We start from the raw sequence: 6,786 nt of genomic DNA, 5'->3' as shown, positions 1-6,786 counted from the left end.
CCAGCAATCCGGGATTGCAGAAAACGCTGCACCAGGGATGCTTACATAGCTCCAGTGCTCCGGGCGGCATCTGTATAAGACAATAAACTGTTTCTACTTTGCCCCGTGTAAACGGACTGCTCCTAATCTTTATGAATGAGCATAAACAGCTCTCTGTTCGCCATCATTAGCACAGCCATGTATCTCTTCGCCTCAGCAACCACTCGTGCCTCTGGGTTTTGTGGGTCCGAACGGCTTTGCGCTAACCACGCGGAAGTGCGACTGCTGCCAGGTTTGAGCCAAGAGGTCCCGGCGGCAGCCAGAGCAGCGGCTCTGACATGACCCGGCACGCACGATTCGATGTGCTGGCCTGGCTGCAGCCCAGCCGGGATAAGCCCGTCCCCTGGCCACCACCTGGGTGTATATCCATGCTCGCACGTCATTGTTTCCTGTTCCCCGTTATCTCAAGACGGTCCAGCCCCCCTTAAAACTCTTAACAACAGTTGTTGCAGTATTTTTAGTGGGGGTTGTTTTCACAAAACCAAGCATGAAGCAGGTAATCATGCACGTTGTCCTTGGGGATCCACAGCCTCTGTGACAAGCAGCTGGGTGATCAGTGAAGATGGTTCAGGTGAGAATAGTTGTTCATCGTTTCTCTTCCCGCCTGTCTAGTCCTTCCCTCATCTGGACTTTCCAGGGACTGCTCAGCTCCTAATCCGACATGGCAGAGCCACAGCAGTTTGGCTGACCCACAGCAGCTTCTATTTTGCCCCATCAAGCTAAAGCAGCCCAGAGCCGGGTTTTCCTGAGTGTACCAGGCTGTAGTTTGGAGCAGTCCATTAGCAGGTGACCATGCGAGGTGCAGTGCCATACGGTTGGGTGGTCAGCGAGTACAGCCGCTGCAAAATACTTCGTTCACAAATCAGAGCCCAGAGGGGCTCCAGCTTGGCTCTAGTCTGTGCACTGTGTCTTAATCTCTGAAAACGCTGACATTTATTTTCCTAACGTACCACAGCTGAAAGAGCTGTACCAGTTACTGTACCCATCGCCCTTGCGGGGTGGGGGACTGGGCCTGCCGTTCACGGGGACCCTCGCGCTGCCTGCTCTCCGCAGACCCTCCACACCAGCCTGTGTGTGTCGGAGCATGAATACTGCCATTTCACAACATCTGCTCCCGTTGCAAACTCTGCTGGGTTTACAGATCGTATCTACGACGTTTTGTGTAATACCAAAAGTTTTTGTTTTGCTCAGAGCAACCTGCAGAGTTCCCTTAATCTGGAAATGCTCCCCCGAAAACTTCACGGAAAGTCCCCGACCAGCCTGGGTTAATGCTCTGATTTACTGGCACAAGGGCTCTGATACCTGCCAGACTTCCATCTTTTGCAATCCCAGTAAAACTACCGTTGCTGTCAACGAAACTCATCTGTCAGTCACCGGAAAAGACACACTGGTAGCAATAAAAAAGAGATGTTATTAATCACTTTCTGTGGCTGAGATGCCGTGGGAATCGGTGCACCTCCCGCGTGGCGAAGCCCTGCTTCGGTGTCTCCTGGCTGCATCGCTTTCACTCACGTGGCGGAGCGAGTTTCATTGGGAGAATAAATCCCGGTGTAAAGCATAGCAGAAAGGCTTATATTAGCTCTGCTACCGCAGTAGCTGCTACGAGGCCAACAGAGGTGGAGGGCCACGTTGTGCTGCCCCTCGGAGCTGGGGCAGGGCAGGGGCAGGATGGGCGTAACAAGCCCGGAGAGAGGGCTGTATTGATTTTCAGGAAAGAAAGCCAAAACCAGAACACAAAAGGGGAATGCAATAAAACCCAAACTCCCCCAGCTTCTTTTGATCTCGGAGAATAACAGAGCGCTTGACCCGACGTTATTGCGCCTCGCGCTCACCCCTTTGGGTTATGTTTTTATTTCCTGTAACCGACGATGATCAAAGTGAAGATTCTCTCCGTCGCTGCGTATTTTCCTTTTCACTCCAAACAAAAGTTGCAAAGGGTGCGACGCTCTCTCTCGTGCGCCTGTCCTGGACCAGTAGTCCACTTCAAACAGGGCTGTTTGGAGGAGAGCAAACCCCTGCGGTTCCAGTAACCTCCTCCTCGCACGGAGAGGCACGTGGGTGCCTCCTTCGGCGTGCGAGGCCGGAACGTGCCGTGTGTCCTGCCGCCTTGGATGCGGGGCGTCAGACTTTCAAAACTTGACTTGCTTTGGGAAAGTCTGAAATTTCACACGCCAGGCAAGGAGATGACTGCCTGGAGTTGTTGTCTCTCCGAGGCCAGACCATGCATAACATCAGCAACCAGGAGGAACGGTGATGGTTGACACCGAGAGGGAGCTGGTGTCCTACCACTGCAGGCAGTTGTGACTTCAGGTACCAGGTTTTCAGAGGATGAAAGGTCACCTAAAACCAAGAGGAAGAAGCAAACATGAAAAGCTGGCTTCTGCATGCAGGGTGCGATGACTTGGTGAATATCTTTTGGTTGACTCTAATAAATCGGGGGGAACGAAGAGCAGAATCAACACACAGCTGGCTCTGAAAAGCTCCCTAGAGGCCTTTAACTCCGTGAAAAGACAGCAAGGATGTGCTAGGAGTACTAGCTTGCAGATGAACCTGTCCCGGATCGTGCCCCCACCCTGGGCCAGCCCCCCCGGCCCTGCTCACAGGGCAGAGGACAACCTGGGCCACGTCAGCGCAGAAGCCGGTGTCTGCCCGCACGAGGCAGGACTTACTGCAGCTCGATGTCGAGGGGCTCCCGGAGCCCATGAGATCGAAGGGCAAGACAGTGGTATAGGGGACGGGACGGGGACTGCCAGGCGAGGGTCACGCGCTCCCCAGAGCATCTCATTCCCATTGCAATGAGCTGCAGAAACCAGCAGCAGCCATGGTCTCCCAGTGGGTAACTGGGACGCAGGCACCTCCAGGGTAGTAAATATCTGCAGCTCTCAGCAAAATCAGCAGCAACCTCTTCTGGAAATACCACACCACAAGTGACTTCGGTAGCAGAGTCACTTTCCTCTGTTCAACGCTTTAAACTCCAGCCTCTCTCACAAGCTGTTGTGAAGCCTTGCTCAAAGATGCGTTTTCCTGGTAAAGTTGCTGAGAGCTACTTACCACAGTCATTTAAAAGACCCTTTAGAGTGCCTGAAGTCATCCTGTAATTCTCTCCAGAAGCAAGAGGAGTAAGTCCTGCCCCCCCCCCAGCATACGTGCTTTTCCTGCAGATTTTGAAGGCAAATACAGTCTTCTTCATCCCTCAGGAAAAATCCAAGAATCAAAGGCAAAGTTTTCTCAAGCCACAATATGTTCTAAAAACACCTGATTATCTTGTCTGCAAAGCAAGATTATAGAAGCAGCAAAGATATGGTATGTAAGATAAATAGGTGATAAATACACGCAAAACATTATTTATAGGCTATTTAAATTCAAAGAGCTGATTTAAAAGGAAGCATAGGTATTCATTTGGCAGACAAGTCTTCCACATTGTGGTTACTGAGCTGCAAATCAATGTGATTAATAGCAACACTTCGTTTACTCCAGCTATTTGTCCAGGACCAGACTCCGGCAGACAGAAAAAAAACAAACAGACCCCAAAACTATTCGTCAAATATTTGTCAGTGAGGCTGACAGAATCCGGCTTCTGGGTGAAAGATTCTTCTATAATCACTAGCTCCAGAGCATATTTGGGGAACCAAACTGCAAATAACCTTTCCCACCTATCCAGGAAACGATGATGAGAAAACACAGGTATGAAGCACCTAGATGCTCTGCACTCGGATGTTCCCAGCAAGACTTAGTGCAACTAAGTAAAAACTAGTTTAAGAAAAAACCAAGCCTTGCACCAAGGATTAGCGAAGTATGAAGAATCCTGCAAAGAAAGCACAATTGTGCCTCATCCCCCTGGCAGGGACCACGCTCTGGGCTTGCCAGGGATCTGCAGCGGATGGGCAGGAAATTCGGCGGGCAGTGCCATGTCCGCAGGGCGGCCGGGCTCTCCCGCACGCCTCTCGCCGGGCAGAGGATTTCAGAGCTATGTAAAATGGACAGTCAGGCTTCACCTTGGCAAATAACAACTACCGGAGCTAAAAGGATGCTTGTTTTTGTCATTTCCACAAGCAAAATTTAGGCACTAGGACATTGCTGGAAACAAATTTGGGCTTGTCACCAAAATATTCACGTCAGATTGATTTGCCAAAATAAAAAAAGAAAGTGCAGGTGGTTCAGCTGTATTTAAGTGATCGTTCAATCAAGTCATATTTAGGCTGCCTGACTGAATCACTGAATCAATGTAACATTGTTTTTTTAAAAAAATAAAAGCATCTGTTCCTCAGCTGCAGTGTTTATTCTCTGCACATTAAGGACCAACAGAATTCATGAGATCTAATTTAAATGTGGCCGGACTCTGTGTCTGCATCCTCAGCCTAAAAGGGAGTTGCGGTTTCAACAGCCAATAAAACAGGACACAGTTAAGTCTACAGGTCTTTAAATGCTTTTGGACAGAAAGGACTGTATAAGATAATATATATCTTCTATATCTTAAGAGCTGCAACAAAATGTTTCTGCTTTTGCTGTGTGAATATGACTGTGATTGGCACTGCAGTAGACAGAGTAACTGCCACCAGAATAGGATAGCAGAATAACAGTAACTATTTAGTGTAATAAATCACATTAATTAAATTATTGGTTGTCCTAAAGGGGATAGTACACCCATGTAGAAGGGTATACATTGGGTTGTATATTATTTAATATATAGTTTCCATTCCAGCTACTTCTTCCTCTGCCAAAAAGGGACATCCATGGTTTAGGGAAGCACAGCCTATGACCGAAAAGCCACATTTTTTTAGTTTCCTTCCTACACAGTATTGCAGGGAAGCAAAGTGCCCGGGGAGGACAGGCTGGCCCCTGGCATCCTTCCCGCCTTGCTGTGGCTTCGTGCCTGCCAATGTCCTCATAGAGGATTAGCCCAAATTCTCCTTTTAATTCCACAGCACACAGTACTCCTGGTCAAGAAACTCCAAATATTATGACTGGCCAGCTAAAGCTTTAGCTGCCTGGCAAGGACAGTACAGATGTAAGAGCAGGAACTCGAGAGGAAGGATTATATAGTCAGGAGACTGCAAGAGAAAAATACCTTTCACAGCCCTTAGAACAAGTCCTGGCACTGGATTAAAGTTAGGTATCAAGTGCCCTTGTAATCATATCCCTTGCAGGAATGGGAAGACTGCGTTAGCACAAGACAAATAGCCATTGCAGTCGACGCTGGGGGCTGCTCTGCGAGAGAGCTTTTTTTTCCAAGAAGATGAAAGATGGCTCAGCTGCGAAGGAGTATTCCTCAGAGGGCTCAGATCCTCGTTTCGGAGGAGCAGGCCATGCCACGCTGCTGAGAAAGTCTGTCGCCACATCTGCTCGAGCCTCTGCAGAAACCAGCTCTTTAGAGTTACTGCAATCCGCGCTCTGCAGCCAAGATTTCCACTCAAAGCGCTGGCTGGGCGCTCTCCCTTCCAGGCTATTTGAATTTATAGAACTGCATAGAAAAGGGATTTATTCCTAAAGAAATTTTATCTAGAGCTGGTGATGAGCACGGCTGGGACCTGCCGGTCACCTTGTGCAGGACAACGTTAACCCTTCGGCTAAGGCCAGGTATGCCGTGCCCCCGGGGAGCTCGGGAGCCTCGCGGAGTCGGGCAGCCAACGCTAACGCCCTAACTGCATTCAGAGCGCAAAGATTCAGTACAGTTTAAATGTTTCATGTCAACAGCTTTTCTGTTTATAATGTATAAAATTAAAATGATAAAGCCTGAACAAAGCCCAACAGTATTTTCTCCCCAAGAAGTCAATAAAACCGGTGCTTTCCCATGAAGCTTTTCAGTCCAGCCAGCTCAGCCTTTCCTGATGGGAAACCATCTTACCCCAGCTCCCATCCCCTTTTTACCAGCTAGCTGTGTTGATTCCCGGCTGCAGCTCTGTTTGCCCCCTTTTTCTTTTCTTTTCTTTTCTTAATTCCCAACGTACAGAGACGTTAGCACCCACATGCAATACCGTACGCCGTCCTTACAGGGATGATCGGGGGTAACTCAAGCCCTGAAGCCTGCAGCCAAGTTTTCCGGTTTGTTGTTTATGTAAAAATGAAGGCAACCGCTGAGTGAGAAGGTGGTGCACATTTATTGCATGTGTCACTCGGTGCCACGGGTCACTTACTGTGGGAGCAGAGGCGGGTCGCGACGTGCTCGGCAGATGCCCTGGTTGAGGCAGCCGGAGGCTGACTGCAAGTCAGACCCTTGGACCACTGCTGCACCGTCGGCAAAACTTCCACCCACTCACTCAGAAACAGGTGAGAAAATGGTTCAGAGGCATCAGTGCACTAAGCTGAGCTCAGGGGCAGTTTTTTCACTGATCCAATGGGTTTTGGAGCAGACGTTACCTCCTGAGCCGAAGCCGAAGTATTACCTGGTGTCTGGCACTTCTGCCGAAGCTGAGAGCAGCCCTCCGTCCCCGGGGATGCCAACCTCTATAGCTCTGCAGGGATCTGTTTTCCTCTCTGCATCCAGCCTGGATTAAATCCAGCAAGAAGAGCACTAATAACGGCTTGCAGAGCATCCTGTAAGGACGTGGGTTTCCTCTTTTGGAAGAAATACTGCCCTTTGACGTGCTCCACCTCAGGGAAGGAAAAACCGATTTTCGTCTCAGCTCTGAGAAAGATCAATTGCAGCGTGGAAATACAGTCACATTATTGTAAGAGACTCAGTACATACACGGCACCCGAAGAAGAGGTGGGACAATCTTTGATGGTTTTGCCACTGTGTGTTCACAC

This window comes from Dromaius novaehollandiae, chromosome 15, assembly GCF_036370855.1.
Source record: "Dromaius novaehollandiae isolate bDroNov1 chromosome 15, bDroNov1.hap1, whole genome shotgun sequence".
Classification (NCBI taxonomy): Eukaryota; Metazoa; Chordata; class Aves; order Casuariiformes; family Dromaiidae; genus Dromaius; species Dromaius novaehollandiae.
The sequence above is the reverse complement of the archived record's forward strand: the minus strand, read 5'-3'. Positions refer to the sequence as shown.